Below are 17,075 nucleotides of genomic sequence, written 5' to 3' on the forward strand. Positions count from 1 at the left end.
ATCTTTCCCTCTGCCCTGCCTGGGGACCGTACTTTCCCTGGGTCTGCAGGCCCAGTCTCAGATACAGGAAGCTCCAGCTCCATCCAAAAGTTCCCCTGGAGAGAGGGGAAAGTTCCTCCAAACACCCTGGAGGGAGTCATGATGTACAGCCAGGAAAGCCACCTAAGAAACCTTCTCTCTCTTCCTGGAATTCTCTTCAGTTCCACATGTAGATTCTTTTCTGACCCACAAAATGACTAAAAACCGAAAAAAAAAAAATGCCATCCCTACTAAAATAGCAATTTAAAAAGATTAAAAGCTAAGCATTCTGACAAAATTCTCTTCTAAATCCTAAATGGGGAGACTTCCAGTTCAGTCCCCTGGGAAAACTGCCCTAGTATGGCTACTATCCATACTCTGTACCAAGAATCTTTCCAAGGTCTCTGCTATGATCTAGACATGCCTCCCTTCATATGTTGAAGCCTCCATTTCCCTATGATGGAATTAAGTGGTGGTGCCTTTGGAAGGGGATTAGGTCATAAGGATGGGGCTCTCATGAATTGGATTAGTGCCCTTACAAAAGAAGCCCCAGAGACATCCCTCACCCTTCCACCATCTGAGGACCCAGTAAAAAGGTCATCCACGAACCAGAAGGTGCCCCTCACCAGACACTGAATCTGCCAGGGCCTTGAACTTAGACTTCTCAGCCTTCAGAACTGTGAAACATGAGTTTCTATTGCTTGTAAGACACCCAGTCTGTGGTATTCTGTTTGAGCAGGCTACACAAACTAGGATAGTCCCTCACTAAGTCAGGTGGTAAGCAATAAAATGCATCTTTACATAGTTACAAGAGAAGTTAGTATTTCTGGTCCTGCATTTATCTATCTTCATACATTGGTTCAATTTCTTCCCAACCCCATGCAGCAGATAAGGAGTTAGGTGCTCCACAGGGCAAAAGCTCAAGCAGAATCTGCCACAGATCTGTTGAAGAAGCTCCAGGATAATCTCTGAGTTCTGATGGTAAAGTCACTCAAGACCTAAGGCAGGTAAGTTAGAATTTATCAGGTTACTTAAGAATTTCTCGGGGGACCTGGTGCAGTGCCTATTTCCTCCTGTCCTAAGTTAGAGATGGGACTACAGATATGGGTGGGTGGATGGGGCAATCTCTGTTGCCTACCCACTCAGCCTCTAAGGCAATGAGCTCTCAAGCTTTATTTGGCATCGCCAGCAGAGCTGGTTTGAAGGGCAGTGTCCATCCAGGCTCCTCTCAGATCAATGATCCTGACAGTTTGTGCCAGGGCCTAGGAATTCCTGCATACATCCTGGGAGCAACTGAATCACACATCCAGATATGCCGCCCATGCCGCCCAAGTGAACAAGGCAGAGTCCTAGGAAATCAGATCACCAGCGCAGGGCCTCTATTAAAGGTCTTTAATAGAGTACAGACACTGAAAGTCACTGGACCTGACTTAAGAAAGGAGAGTCCCCCCTCCACAGACCAACATGGGGGAATCTCCTTCCAGTAGACACTAACTGAAAAGAACACTCTTCACAGAGGCATCACAAACAGGGCCAGGTGCTGTGGTTTTCTGCTTTTTTGCCTAGCTGCTCTTGCTAATTGATTCATCCTTAAATGTACAGGTTCTCCTGTCTGGCAGCTCTGTCTGGCACCTCCCATTTGGTGGACAGGTTCAGACCAGTGGCAGAGAATACCCTATTTGTGTGTTTAAAAGAATTATTTTTAACTCTTAGGAATTAACTCAAAATAATGTTTCTGCTGCATCTACCTCACCATGGTGCTATGTAATGATCCAGCCAGCCAGCACCCTCTACTGCAAATCTATGAAAAGTTAAATGTTATGACAGAATGAACTGTGTTAAGTAGGTTTCTTGGGCTCTTCTGAAAATCCTTTTTTATTTTAACCTTCATTGTAAAGCTACACTTAATCTATTTAATCAATGATCCGCTTTAGGAATACAGTAAACTCAGAGTTTGCAAAGAACCTTACAATAGTCTGGGAAGGGAGTCCCGGTGACAACCAACATACTGTGGGTCACTGAGTGAGCTTTAGCCCAGGATGAAGGTCCTGAAAACTGGGGTCTATTTTCCCAACGAGGAGCAATTTCTGACTTATTCAAAGTTTAAAGAGAGAATGGGTAAAGAAAAATGGAGAAATTACCAATAGTGTAAGTGCTTCAGGGGCAAAGGGAGGAAAAATGTCAGCCAGACACCCCCCCCCCAATCAAAAGGAGGAGAAGGGGTAGGCACAGAGGTCAGCTTTGGAGAATCTTCAGGTTCAAAGCTTCTAGGTCAGTGTGAAGGATGAATATTGGATTTGCTGCACAATTGCTGGGATTTTAAAAATTAACTTTAAAACCTGTTTGCTCATCATTTGCATCTATCATAAAGATGAAAGAAAGAAGACTGATTAATTTTAGAATACAACCAATTTGCGGGGGAATACAACATGGACAATATGCTTCTATAAACATTTCATTGAATACACAAGTTTTAAAATAGGTAGGTTTTGATAGCCTTCCTTTTTATAGACGAGTAAACTCAGATTCCATTTACATGACATGCTCAAGATCTTACAGAGAACTTGGCTGAAATGTTAATATGCTTTGGCCACATCATGGTCCTGGACAACACGGGCATTGAAATATGTGCATATCTGGCTCTGCTTACCCAATCTACTTCAGTTGAACATCGACATCAACCACAAAGCCCTTTCCCTTTTTTTTTTTTTTAAGGAAAAAAAAAGGGTTCAAAGCAAAGCAACCTTCCCACCAAGTCCCACAGCTCCCATCTTTTACCCACACCACCATCTCCTCACCCAACAGATGCATCCTTCCCCAGACTCAGAAGATAAAACAAACACACGACCCCCCCCAAACCCACTTGAGGAAAGTCCCATCATGTCATCCTCACCCCTCACCCAGCCCTCTGGTCCTCTGCCTGGGGAAGGATGTCAGCAGCATCCTGCCTCCCCAGGGCACCTTCTCCAGATGCCTGGTACACTCAGTCACTCTGAGACTGCTGCCAAGATGAGAACAAATTTCCATTTACATGTCTCTTTATCCTACTCAAGTCTGTATCCCCAAGGCCTCGTAGCACTGGTGCACCTAGCAGAAGACAGGAATACTACCGGAAGGATGCGCAGTTCCTCCTCCCATGCTGTCCTCTCCTGCACCCCCTCAAGCTCAGAATCCACCTGGACAGAAAAAAAGAACCCACCACCAAACCCTGGAGAAAGCACAACCCATCTCATTACAGGAAGAAGGGAGAGATGTGATCTCTTAATTTTTCTGACACTCCACTTTCAAGAGACTAGGGAATCTGGACTAGAGATTTTAGTTTTCTAAAAAGCTAGCCTCCAGAGTTTGTCCTGGAGCAGGTCCACAATTACACTTCTACAATCCTATAAAACCACAATGTATAACCATGCTAATATCATGCTTAGACCACAAAACCTAAACTGTCCATGGAAAGACAACAATATATTCACCGCTGGCAAGGAGGCAAGGTAACCACATGTTACACCTTGGAAACACTTTCATCAACAACAGTAGAAACAAATTTTAAGTTTAAACTTCAGGTATTAAGTTACTTGGAACACTCCATTTAAGTACTCCAGTTAATCAAGTACTACTTAAAATCATGTAGACAAATTCTGTACCTTTCTCTCCAAGCAAAATGTTGGATTTTCCCTTTAGAGTAGAGATGGTTTCAACTTCCCTATAAATTTGAACAGTAGTCTTTCAGAGTGTTATTTTATAAAAAGTAATTTATATAATTTATGTGTGTGAATATATACATGTACGTCTATGTGTGTGCGTGTGTGTGTGTGTGTGTGTATGGATGTGTGTGTATAGAGAGAGAGCAAAAGAGAGAAAGAGAGAGATTATCTTATCTCACATCATCAGGGCCCTCAGAGGCCTCCCTCAAGCCCAAGCCACCAAAAGTGCTATGGTGTAACCCTGCCACCAGTGAGAGAACCTAAAAAATTTAAGCTATTTTTTAGCGTCACAGAAAATCTGCTTCTAGGTGTTGAGTTTATATAGTATAAAGAAAATGATGTCATTTTTCTTTTTTTTTGAGTTTTTTTAATTGTTAAATCATAGCTGTGTACATTAGTGCAATCTCCTGTACCCATTCTAAGATGCACCATAGATGTGGCCCCACCCATTACCCTCCCTCCACCAAAACCTCCCCCTTCCCATGATGTCATTTTTCTACCAAAAACTTACTAAAATTATTGAAGCTCATAAGCACATTAATCAGTTACTTCAAACTTCCAATAGCTGACCCTAGATCCTGATTAATAATCTAAGCAAATGTTGACTTCTATGTTTCTCAAGATCAAAGAACAGCCATTCTAGAACATAATTAAAGATAGGGCATCAATTCTACCAGGGTTGAGATATGTATAAAATTAAAGAATGTTACTAAACACCATACTCTCATTCTTCAGAAGTAAATTTTAGCATACTCCTGTTTCAATTAGTAAAATCCCTTAATGCGACCTCCATCCAAATTCAATTTCATCTTTAACTGAAACATTTCTCATTACCCTAATAAGCAGAGATTAGTAATAACAACTGCAATACAAATCTGGGACGCAGGTATTTGAAGAGCCCACCAAATCTATTATAGTATCTAGACAATAATTATAATAATAACTGGGAAGCCCAAAGTGTTAGCAATTTTTAAAAGTAACGTTTAAAGTGTTAGTTCTATAATAAAATATTTAAAGTTGTAGAAATAAAACCAGTGGATCATTTTCCCCTCACTTCCTAATGAAGTTAAGACAACCTACTTCACCTTATTAGCCAGAGATCTGGAGGGTACCTAGTAAGCCACTTACGAAAGTGAAATAACTCTGAACTCTGCAGGCAGGAAACTGTGCCAGCTGTCATGCCAGAACTGTGAGATAATGGGTTTTTCAAAATGTTTGTCCCATCTCAAAGCCCAGCTATCCCTCTCACCCTAGCGCCTACCTCAGTATCCGGAAGAAAACTGAAATGAACTCTGCTGTGGAGTCTGTTAGGTAAGGGATTGGGAGACCCAGGCAGTATCACTTTTGTTTTTCCTAGCTCAGGACTAATTTTGTTGGTGCTGTAGAAAATAATTGCAGGGCTCACATGACTGTTGGTGAGCGCCCACTCACAGGAGAAGATGCCCTTTAAGGAAAGGCCCAAGGCTCAGAACTGGAGAGAGCTGGCAGCAGATAGCTGTTTCCAACGTGCTTTTTAGAGCAAATCCTTATGTTTTAAAGAAACAGAATAAACTCCTTACTGCACACACTTCATTTTTAGACATGTTACTATAAAATTTTATTGATCAATGTTGGGAAGGCTGCCAGACTGGGAGAAAGAGGAGATGTTTAATTAAATTGGGAACGTTTCCAGAAAGAAAGTGTGATGCTTAAGTGAATGCTAATCAGGGCAAAGAGGAGGAAACCGACGCCCTGGGATCACAATGGCAAGGTGGGCCTGTTTATTCTCAGCCTCTGGGCTCCAGGGAAGGTGAGCTGAGACAGAATGGGATTTCCCGGGAGGTGTCAACTCCCTCGCAGATTCAAAGATACAATACAGAGAAAGCTGTATAGACTAGGTGAAGTCCCTTTTCAGAAATAGACACAATAGGAAGTCTGCCTAAATTATTGGCGCTGCACTTAAAACTGCTATGGGGAAGGGTGCTGATTGGTCAGTGTGACCACGCAGCCCATCGCAGCCAAAACGCTACTGCTACCCCACCCGGGAAACTGGCTGTACCAGAGCCTGGAGAGGGAATCCACCATCTCTCCAAACAAGGCACCTTCCTCCGGACGCCTCCTTTTCCTGGGTTGGAGGAAAGCTCCCCAGAGCTGGCCGAGCGCCCTACGTCAGTGCTGGGGAGCTCACAGCCCTGCCTTTTGCTTTCAGTTCCCACGCGGCCACCAGAGTCCCTGCTCCCGGGTGCGGGATCTCGACTCTCACGGGCTTGGTTTCAGGCCCCTCTCGTTCACTCCGCTTCTCTAGAATTTCTCAGGGCCACCGGCGTCTACTCGCTCTCATCCGTGCCGGCGCGCAGCCTCCATGTACATTACAGGCACCGCTCGCCCAGAGCTCTCCGCACCGCAGTCTGCTCCTGATGTTCCCCAAAGTGTTCTCAGGAAGGGCCAGGAGAGATGCACCTCTGGCTTTATCCAGAGATCCTAACTGCTAACTGAAACACGAGATCCTAACTGCTGAGGTCCCAGCCTCAGGCAAAACTTCCAGGCTCACCTCGGACCGGACCGCTCTCTCCCTCCCGGGGCACAAGGATTGCTCCCTTCCTCCCCCATCAGCTCCGGACTTCAGGTCCCTGGACCCCAATCCCATCTGGCTCTAGCCGCCCTGGGCCCTGGGGCTCCCCAGACTCAGTGTCCCTGCAAAGCTCAGGACTTCTGAAAATGCCCTTAGCGCTCCATACCAGGATGCCGGACTCGCAGCGTCCTCGGAGCGGGAGCCAGGGGCTACATCCCCGCTGCTCCCGAGTCTGGAGAAACAGCCACGGCCACGTTTGACTTCACGGCTTTTCCTTTACAACCCGGCTGTGTGTGTGTGTGTGTGTGTGTGCGCGCGCGCGTGTCCCGGGCTGGGGGGAGGGGTGGCTAAGTTTACTTTTTTTAAGCATCTACAAGTGAACAAGTATTGAACAAAGCAGCCGAAGGGTGACCCTCCCCCAAACCTAGGAATTCAAAGGCACATGGCCACAGCCCTCCAGCCGGGGCCGCCTCCCGGCACATGCTCGCCTAGACACCGATCTTAATAAAAGGCCCTTTAACGCTTGTGGTGCTTCTGAGCACTCTCAAATCTCCAGCCCCTACCCGGCTACCCTTTCTCCTCGCCCGAGGACACCCCAACACCAGAGTCCTCCCGGCCCCAGACACTCACCTCTGGGCGCCGGATCCCGGGGGCGCAGTCCTCTGGCTCGGCTCCAGCACTGCGCAGCCGCTGCCGCCGCCTCGGGCGTCCGGGAGACTCCGGGGAAGGCGCACGGCCGCCCGGAGCAGGGGCAAGCGCATCTGCAGGGAGTGGCGGCCGCGCGGGGGCGCTGGAGGGCGGGGAGCCCCGCCCGCCGCGCCCGGTGCCCGCCCCTTCCCCGCCCCCTCCGCCCCCGGCGCCCCAGAGTCCCACCCACACCTTCGGGCTGCAGCAGGGGCGGAGGGGAAGGGCTTCTCTGCCCACACCGAGAAAAGAAATGAAAGGAGAGACTGGAGCAACCGAGAAGTGAAGGGATACACCGGGCGACAGAAGCCGAGTTTCCTAACCGGGTGGAGCGCTCTATCTGGGTGTGCGGACTGGTCTCAGCGCACGGGTAGGCGTGTCGGCGTGTGCGCACGTGGACGTGTGCGCTGCTGTGTACATAAACGTGTGTATATATGTATAAGTGGAAGTGTCTGGGCGCCTGTTCGCGGTCAGATGCCAGCAGATGCCGAGTTCCTACCAAAGCGGGGAGCGAACCCCTCGTCCCTTCCCCAGGACCACAAATGTCCCCCGGCTAAGCGTGACAGCTGAAACTGGTTGGGAATTGTCTTTGCTGCAGTAACGGTGTCTCCGCGAGTTTGGGAGCCCCCCTTAGAGGTGGTCGGGAGGCTGAGGTGCGGACAGCGATCCTTGCAGCTGGCCAGAGCCTCCCCGCTGCCCTCGTGGCGTGGCAGCCGGTAGCCCGGAGTCAAAGCGCGCGTGTTAACAAAGCCAGCGGGGGGAAGGAGGCGGCTGATGCGCTGCTCCGGCCTCCATCAGGCGGTGCCAGCCACCCCTCACCCCCGATAGGTCTGAAATTTCAGTCCGTCGTCCCCTCCCCCACCATGAATATTTAAATAATGTTAATGACCCTTTGAAAATGGACCGTCTGGGAGGACACAGGGACAAACACACACACCACTAACCCCGCATAGAAAACAGCATCTCTAAAGAGCAAGCTGTTGTCTTACTCTGCCTTAGGAGGCGTTCCTGCCAGAGAAAATCAAGTCCCAATTTCGTGAATTCAACTTTCCACTAGGCAAGATTTTCCTTTTAATTCTCTCCAGCTCTGTCAATCAGAGCCGCTCCCTCAGCCCAGGACTAGGCCCTGGGGTCTTCTGAGAGTCGATTTTACATTTCAAACACAGCGGAGAAAGACAGCTGCCGGGGCCGGATTCTACTTTCCCAATCCTCAGAGGTCCCAGATTTCCAATACAAAGAAATGATACCACGGAGAGCTACCTAGACCCGGCCTGGCTTAGGGCACAGTGAAGAGCCCGCTCCGCAGAAAAGGCTTCTTCCCTCCCTTGAGCTCACTCACACCTTCACCCAGGGAAGAGGATAATAAAGTCTACAGTGGAGACAGCCCCGTTCTCAGGGTTCCTGGATGTCAATAGGCATTTAGCGATTGTCTCACCTTCCTTTTTTCTACGTTTGTCTCTTACACGATTGAATTTCAACAGAATTCACTGACCAGTGTGGAGCTTCAGTCCTGAATCAACTACTATCCTTCTTTCTCTTTTTTTCTTCCTCTCTTCCACTTCCTCTCTCTCTCCCTTTCCTTCCCTTCCCTTCCTCCCTGCCTTCTTTCTTTCCTTCCTTCCTCCATCCCTCCCTCTCCCCTCTTCCTTCCTCCCTCCCCTGTTCCTTCCTTCCTTCCCTCCTTTCTTTCTTCCTCTTGACTCCTCATGTCACTGATTAAGGAGTTAAATATTTGGGTGCCCCACATCTTGATCTATTTTTAATATTGTAATATCATGTGAAAAACTCATATTGAAATGAGCATACTTGGGTGTCACAGTTACGTATTTATAGGGACCATAGACTCTCCAAAGAAGGATTGTAAAATTACAGCAGAGGTGAGATTTTATAAATAGTATCATGGCAGGTAGTTCACCACTGTCTCCTTATATATTCCTAAATTGGAATAAGCGTAAATTTTACAAATAAAATTAGTTTCATTATTAGAGTGAAACAAGTTATACCACATTTATTCTGAATTATTTCTTTCCTAAAGCAATGTCAATATTTTGTTAATATTTTAAAGTTCTGAAATATTATTCTACAGAAAGCTATAAGAATATTAATTTAGGCTCAGAGCCTATGGCTCAAGCAGCTAAGGCTCTAGCCACGTACACCTGAGCTAGCGGTTCGAAACCAGCCCGGGCCCGCCAAACAATGACAGCTGCAACCAAAAAATAGTTGGGCGTTATGGTAGGCGCCTGTAGTCCCAGCTACTTGGGAGGAGGAGGCAGGAGAATCACTTGAGCCCAGGAGTTGGAGGTTGCTGTGAGCCGTGATACTACAGCACTCTAGCACTCTACCCAGGGTGACGGCTTGAGGCTCTGTCTCAAAAAAAAAAAAAAAAAGAATATTAATTTAAGGGGCAACGCCTATGGCTCAAGGAGTAGGGCACCGGCCCCATATACCGGAGATGGTGGGTTCAAACCTGGCCCCAGCCAGAAACTCCAAAAAAAAAAAAATTTAATTTAAGAAAAATGCATGTTCAGTAGATGTTAATTATAAGAACATTTCCTTGGCTTCCATCTTCTAAGATATTAAAGAGGTAGCCATGGCTTGGCACCTGTAGCTCAAGTGACTAACGTGCCAGCCACATATACCAGAGCTGGCGGGTTCTAATCGAGCCCTGGCCTGCCAAACAACAATGACAACTACAACCAAAAAATAGCTGGGCATTGTGGCGAGCACCTGTAGTCCCAGCTACTTGGGAGGCTGAGGCAAGAGAATCTCTTAGCCCAGGAGTTAGAGGTTGCTGTGAGCTGTGATACCACAGCACTTTACCGACAGCTTGAGGCTCTTTCTCAAAAAAATAAAGAGGTAGCCATGATTAAACATTTTTAATATAAAAGGCTTGGCACATTCCAGATGCTCAGAAATACTTAGTTTAATTTGTTCAATGAATCAATGCAATGGCTGCGTGTGAAAGTAAAAATAGTGTTATTTTATTACAAATTAATTAATTATTATTTTTTGTTTGAGACAGAGTCTCACTTTGTCATCCTTGATAGAGTGCCATAGTGTCACAGCTCACAGCAACCTCAAACTCTATTAATTTATTTTTATTCTTTTTTTTTTTTTTTTGAGGCAGAATCTCACTTTGTCACCCTTGATAGAGTCCTCTGGCATCATAGATCACAGCAAGCTCAAACTTTTGGGGTCAAACAATCCTCTTGTCTCAGCCTCCCAAGTAGCTGGGACTACAAGCACCCTCCACAACACCTAAGCTATTTTTAGAGATGGGGTCTCATTCTTGCCCAGGCTGGTCTCCTAAAAACTGTTTTTAAGGAACAATTTCTCATTAATTTTCTCCTAAGCCTATGGTTCTCAATCAGGGTAATCTAACTCCCCAGGGGACATTTTGGCAATGTCTGGAGTCATTTTCAATTGTCATTTTAATTTTAAATGTCACTCTCCAATTGGGGAGTGGAGTATTACTGGCATCCGCAAGACAGTGTCCAACAACAAGGAATTATTGAGTCCCAAATGTCAATAGTGCTGAAGTTGTCATGTCTTGCCCCAGAATTTCCCAAAGACCACAGATAGCAGAACTACCTCTGTGCTTGTTAAATATTCACATTCCTGGGCTCTGCCTCCACCTGCTAAATCAGAATCTCTGAGGGAAGGGGTAGGCTAATTGTGTTTTAACAACCCCCCCCCCCCAGTGATTCTCAAAAATATGAAAGTCTGAGAAACACCAGAGATGGAAAGGTTGGCTTTATCACTAAGTAAATCCTTATGGTTCATCACATCATGTTTCTTAGCACAGTAATGATTATTACAGCTGAGAGAATTTTTTGAAAGAGGCACATTCACTCTCCTAGATGGACATAAAGAGCACATTTGAATAAAATAAATGGCTACTAATAATGTGCAAGGACTGTAGCAGGAATGTGTAACTGTTACATGCTTCCAAAGGTCCAACATGAGCCCACAAAACTCTCTGTGCTAATTTCCTTGGGTAAAAAGAACATCAAGGCTCTTTCACTGCAGCCTAAGTGTATATTTTTGCTCATGTCACCGCTCCCATGGTGCTGGCCCACTTAAAACCATGCCCCTGAGCAAGAGTGGCCTCCTGGGTAACCAAGAAGTTCTTACAGGAGAAATAGAGAACACAAAGGCTAGGTTTCTAGGGAAGGGGTCAGCTTAGACACACGCAGACAGAACCTCTTCTCCGTCCCTTCTCAAACTGAGGAACATGAATTAAATCCATCAAATAATAATGGTGTAGGGCACTGGCCCCATATGCCGGAGGTGGCGGGTTCAAACCTAGCCGCAGCCAAAAGCCGCAAATGATAATGATAATAATAATAATAATGATGATGATGATGATGGTGTAGCAGGAGACACATGCCCACAAGTTTAGAGAAGAATAAAAGCTAGAAAACAGACTTGTGAGTGGCTCAGCTGATCTGAAAACTAAAAGAAGGGTTGATACCAGTCCATTGTAAAAGGGAACTTACTATTTCTTCCTTCTAGCAAGGAGAAAGACCAAAAAGCATCACTGGAAGTAATTCCCAAGTGGTAAATGTGTCCCACAGAAAATAAAGGTTTTGGGTGGCACCTGTGGCTCAAAGGAGTAGAGCACTGGCCCCATATACCAAAGGTGGTGGGTTCAAGCCCGGCCCCAGCCAAAAACTGCAAAAAAAAAAAAAAAAAGGTTTGCTACGAGGAAAAAAAAGTAAGAAAAAGAGGAAAAGTCCAAACGAAAACAACAAAAAGGCTGGTTTCCACCAAACCAATAGCTTTAGGTCTGTGGGGCTTTCCCACCAAGCAGCAGATGAGATCACTGGAAAGCTAGAAATAATCCCCAACCCAGGGGCATCTCCCGGGACCAGATGCACCGCTGGAAATCTCAGAGAAGAACAAACTGGAGGAAATATTTGCAACATAGATGACAATGAGTTACTATTGCTAGTATGTGAAGAGTTCTTACAAATCAATAAGAAAACTGAAGAACATTACCAACTCTTTAATAGAAAAAACAAACCTGTAGTTTACAGGTAAATAAATATGACTGACCACTGAGCTTGTAAAGAGATGCTCCAACAACTCTTCATAATTAAGGAAATGAAAGTAGAAATATTGGGGGAAAATTTTCACCTCCTAAATAGGTAAATACATAAAATATAAATATCTATTTTTGGCAAGGGAACAATGAAGACTTTACCTCGTTCATGTTTACATGGATGGAGCTGGAACATATTCTTCTTAGTAAAGTATCTCAAGAATGGAAGAAAAAGTATCCAATGTACTCAGCCCTACTATGAAACTAATCTATGGTTTTCACATGAAAGCTATAACCCAGTTACAACCCAAGAATAGGGGGAAGGGGGAAAGGGAGGGGAGGGAGGGGGGAGGTGGGCGGAGGAAGGGTGATTGGTGGGATTACACCTGCGGTGCATCTTACAAGGGTATATGTGAAACTTAGTAAATGTAGAATGTAAATGTCTTAACACAATAACTAAGAAAATGCCAGGAAGGCTATGTTAACCAGTGTGATGAAAATGTGTCAAACGGTCTATAAAACCAATGTATGGTGCCCCATGATCGCATTAATGTACACAGCTATGATTTAATAAAAAAAAAAAAATCAAGTCATTATATTCTGTTGATGGGAATATAAACTGATGATGTTAACTAAAAAGAAATTAAGGAGGTTTATACTTTGGAGAAGGGAGAGCTTTATTTCTCATAAAGGGGAGCAGCTTATTGGGCAGCCATTCCAACAGATTGGGAAGCAGAGTCCAGACCAGACAAGACAAAAGGCAACAGGATTTTTTTTTTTTTTTTTGTAGAGACAGAGTCTCACTTTATTGCCCTTGGTAGAGTGCTCTGGCATCACAGCAACCTCCAGCTCCTGGGCTTAGGTGATTCTCTTGCCTCAGCCTCCCCAGTAGCTGTGACTACAGGCGCCCACCACAACGCCCGGGTATTTTTTGTTGCAGTTTGGCTGGGGCCGGGTTTGAACCCACCATCATCGGTATATAGAGTCGGCGCGCTACTCACTGAGCCACAGGTGCCACCCAAGGCAACAGGATTTTATATTCAGCAAGGTGGTCAAATATACATATTTGGTAAGCTATAGGAGGAGTCATGAATATTTATGAAGAGAAATCATGGGCATGTAATTATGCTTCATCTCTGATGTCCAGTCATGACTAAGAAATTAGTTTTAAGGTGTTAGTTGGCCCAGTTAGCAGAGGACTTAGGATTTCATTTTTATTTCATAAAGATAATAAATTGGTAAACCAGTAAGACAGCTTGGTGATAATCTCTTAAAATAAAAAATGTTTATACACTTGAATCTGCAATTCATTTTTGGAATTCAAAAGCTTATAAAATCTCAGGAGTCAGGTTCATCGCCTGTAGCACAGTGGTTATGGCACCAGCCACATACACCAAGGCTGGTAGGTTCGAACTTGGCCCGGGCCAGCTAAACAATAATGACAACTGCAACAAAAAATAGCCGGGTGTTCTGGTGGGCACCTGTAAGTCCCAGCTACTTGGAAGGCTGAGGCAAGATAATTGCTTAAGCCCAAGTTTGAGTTTGCTGTGAGCTGTGCTGCCACAGCACTCTACCGAGGAAAACATAGTGAGACTCTGTCTCAAAAAAAAAAAAGCATCTCTGGAGTCAGATGAAAGACTAAGGTAGTGAGGAATCAGTGAATAAGGAATTCCAGATCACAGGAAGGACAAAAAAGAGGATATTTAAAAAAAATGGCTGCGCCTATACTCAATGGGTAGGGTGCCAGCCACATACACCGAAGCTGACAGGTGCAAACCCAGCCTGGGCCAGCTAAACAATGATGACAATTGCAACAAAAAAATAGCCAGGCAGGCGGCGCCTGTGGCTCAAGGAGTAGGGCACCGGCCCATATGCTGGAGGTGGTGGGTTCAAACCTAGACCCGGCTAAAAACCACAAAAAAAAAAAAAAAGAAAGACTCTAGAAAGCTTTTGCTAGGACAATACTTTTAAATACATCCATTTCAATTGCAAAAGCAGATTTCAGATAATTTTCTGCTTGGCAACAAAACACACCTCCCTAAAGGCCTTAAAAAAAAAAAAATAGCCAGGCATTGTGGCGGGCACCTGTAGTCCCAGCTACTAGGAAGGATGAGGCAAGAGAATCGCTTAAGCCCAAGAGTTTAAGGTTGCTATGAGCTGTGACGCCATAGTACTCTATCATGGGTGACAAAATGAGACTCTGCCTCAAAAATATATATATATATGTATATATATATATATACATGCCCACCATGCCCTACTCCGTTAAATGTATATATATATATATTTTGAGTATTATATATATTTATATATATTTGTAATTTTTGAGTATATATATAAATTTTTTAGTATATATATATATATTTTTTTTTTTGAGACAGAGTGTCATTCTGTAGAATGGTTAGAGTGCGATGGTGTCACATCTCACAGCAACTTCATACTCTCTCCTCAGCCTCCCGAGTAGTTGGGACTACAAGTGTGTGCCACTACACCTGGCTAGTTTTTCCATTTTGAGACAGGGTCTCGCTGTTGCTCAGACTGGTCTCAAACTCCTGAGCTCAAGCAATCCACCTGCCTTGGCTTGATATATATGTTTAATGTTGTTTGAGTGTTACGTTGTGATGTAAGCATTTCTGGCACACTCTCTTTCTCACTCTGTTTTTTTCTGTTGTTGTTGTTGTTTTTGAGACAGGGTCTCCCTCTGTTGCCCAGGCTATAGTGCATGGCATCATCATAGCTCACGTAGACTCTATACTCCTGGGCTCAAGCACTCCTCCCATCTTAGCCTCCCAAGTATCTGGGACTTTAGGTACATACCACACACAACTAATTTTTGTCCTTTTTATAGAGATGGGGGTCTCACCACGTTGCTCATCCATATCTAGTGGTCTTAAACTTCTGGCCCTCAGTGATCCTTCCATCTCAGCCTCCCAAAGTTTAAGGATTACAGGCCTGAGCAAATGGGCACTTCTGGTGATCTTTAAACCTCTGATAATAGTATTTGGAGAAAACCAAAGGGCCTTGCATGTGGCTTGATGCAGGGTGGAGATCAGACACAGGAGGCAAGATGGATGTGATAGCAAGAATTCAGAGGAAACAGGAAATCAGAACAAGAAGTGATGGTGGCGCCTGTGGCTCAAAGGAGTAGGGCACTGGCCCCATATGCTGGAGGTGGCAGGTTCAAACCCAGCCCTGGCCAAAAAAAAAAAAAAAAAAAAAAACAAGAAGTGATTAGAACTAACCCCAACCCACCATGCCCTACTCAGTTAAATATCCATAAAAGTAGTGTAGCGAGTACTGGCCAACTAATTCTTGGAATTCGCATAGATCATTTGCTTACTCTCTAACTCAAGTAGTGGTTTTATACTATTTACTTGGATATTTTGTATGCTTATGGATTTCCCAATTAAGACATTTCTCTATTGATCTCTGATTCTTAGTTAAAGGCAAAAAGGTCATGTCTAGATTAAGCATCATTGGCTTTTCCATAGTAGGTCTGATCCACCCATGGACTGTTTTGACCATCAACTTTCTGAATGCACAACCTGTAAAATGTACATAAGTCAGTCCACAGATTGTTTGTACTTACTTATAGTTGTGTTTTATATTCATGAATTAAAAACACCCTTGTAGAAGCTCTCTTCTCTAAGGTAAGGCCTAGTAGCTAAGAGGTGGTCAGCTCCTAAGATTTTACAAATTGGAGTTTCCCAGGCTGGCTTACATCTGGAGCAGCTGGAAACTGGGAAAACAATTTCCGGATTCCTTTCTCTACGTGATTCAGGGCCCAGTAATCTGTGCAGGGGAAAGGAGAGATCAGGCAAGCCCAGCAACAGGGACGGTATCATGTGAGAACGCTTGGCCCCTGGACTGTGTCTACTCCCTTCTTGGCCTAGTTTGTGGTGCCTGCCTTTCCTTCATTTCCGCTCCAGGGTCCCTGGGCTTCCTGTGTCCAAGTAAGTTTCTTTCCTGACTGTTCCCCATTTATTTCCTTTCCCTGCATCTTAACACTTGGCCTCTCCTCTGCCAAACCCTTTAACACAGGGAAATGGTGACCTGATTACATTCACCCTAAGCTGCTTGAGAATTTTTTAAAAGACCTTTAAAAACACCCAATGAAACATTCCAAAACCCAAGCAACATTTCTTTATCTCATTGTTTTCAATGGGTTCCTCGTGGTCGAACTGTGCCTTCTTCTCTACATCAACAATGGGCATTGTATCATCCACATTGCCCTTTGTAATACGCATTTAAATGGTATCAATAGAAAGAAGAAGTCAGACATTCAGACACTATTCCCCAAACTAACATCTTCAATGAAAAAGAACAGCATAGGAAACCCTGAGTTGGAAAGGGTAGTAAGAGCCAAAGACAGAGTAGGAAAGTGAGAAAAAGCCAGAGGACTGAACCCCTCTGTGAGGATAGCAGTATGCACAGTTGGCTATAAGATATAACTATGAATACCCCAGTTGGTAAGGCCTCAAAACTTGTGTGATACTGATAAGAATGGCGGTGCTCAAAGCTCAGTGGGTAAGGCGCTAGCCATATACACCAAGGCTGGTGAGTTCGAACCTGGCCTGGGCCAGCTAAAACAACAATGACAACTGCAACAACAACAATGAAAAAAAAAAAAAAACAGCCAGGCATTGTGGTGGGTGTCTATAGTCCCAGCTACTAGGGACGCTTAGACAAGAGGATCTCTTGAGCCCAAGAATTCAAGGTTGCTGTGAGGTGTGATGCAACGGCACTCTACTGGGGGCAATAGAGTGAGACTCTATCTCAAAAAAAACCAAACAGTTGGCTCAGCTCCCATAGCACAGTGGTTACGGCACCAGCCACATACACCAAGGGTAGAGGATTTGAACCCGGCCCAGGCCAGCTAAACAGCTGCAACAAAAAAATAGCCAGGCATTGTGGCAGGTACGTATAGTCTCAGCTACTCAGGAGGCTGAGGCAAGAGAATCGCTTAAGCCTGAAAACTTTAGGTTGCTGTGAGCTGTGATGCCATGGCACTCTACCAAGGGCGACATAATGAGACTCTGACTCAAAAAAAAAAAAAAAGAGTCAAGAATGGACTTGC

General features: G+C 44.9%; 1 protein-coding gene across 6 annotated transcripts in view; it reads right to left on the minus strand.

Annotated features, from left to right (window-relative positions):
• PALM2AKAP2 (PALM2 and AKAP2 fusion) overlaps positions 1 to 17,075 on the minus strand; it is a 524,781-nt gene that overhangs the window by 111,424 nt on the left and 396,282 nt on the right. For 2 of the 6 annotated variants that reach the window (XM_053566198.1, XM_053566194.1), the window contains exon 1: positions 6,901 to 7,107. The exons of the other annotated variants lie outside the window; for them this stretch is intronic. The gene's annotated coding sequence lies outside the window, so the exon portion shown is untranslated. Of the gene's footprint in view, positions 1 to 6,900; positions 7,108 to 17,075 lie in introns of those variants that run through there. 6 annotated transcript variants of the gene reach the window in all.

Source organism: Nycticebus coucang, chromosome 2, assembly GCF_027406575.1.
Source record: "Nycticebus coucang isolate mNycCou1 chromosome 2, mNycCou1.pri, whole genome shotgun sequence".
Taxonomy (NCBI): domain Eukaryota; kingdom Metazoa; phylum Chordata; class Mammalia; order Primates; family Lorisidae; genus Nycticebus; species Nycticebus coucang.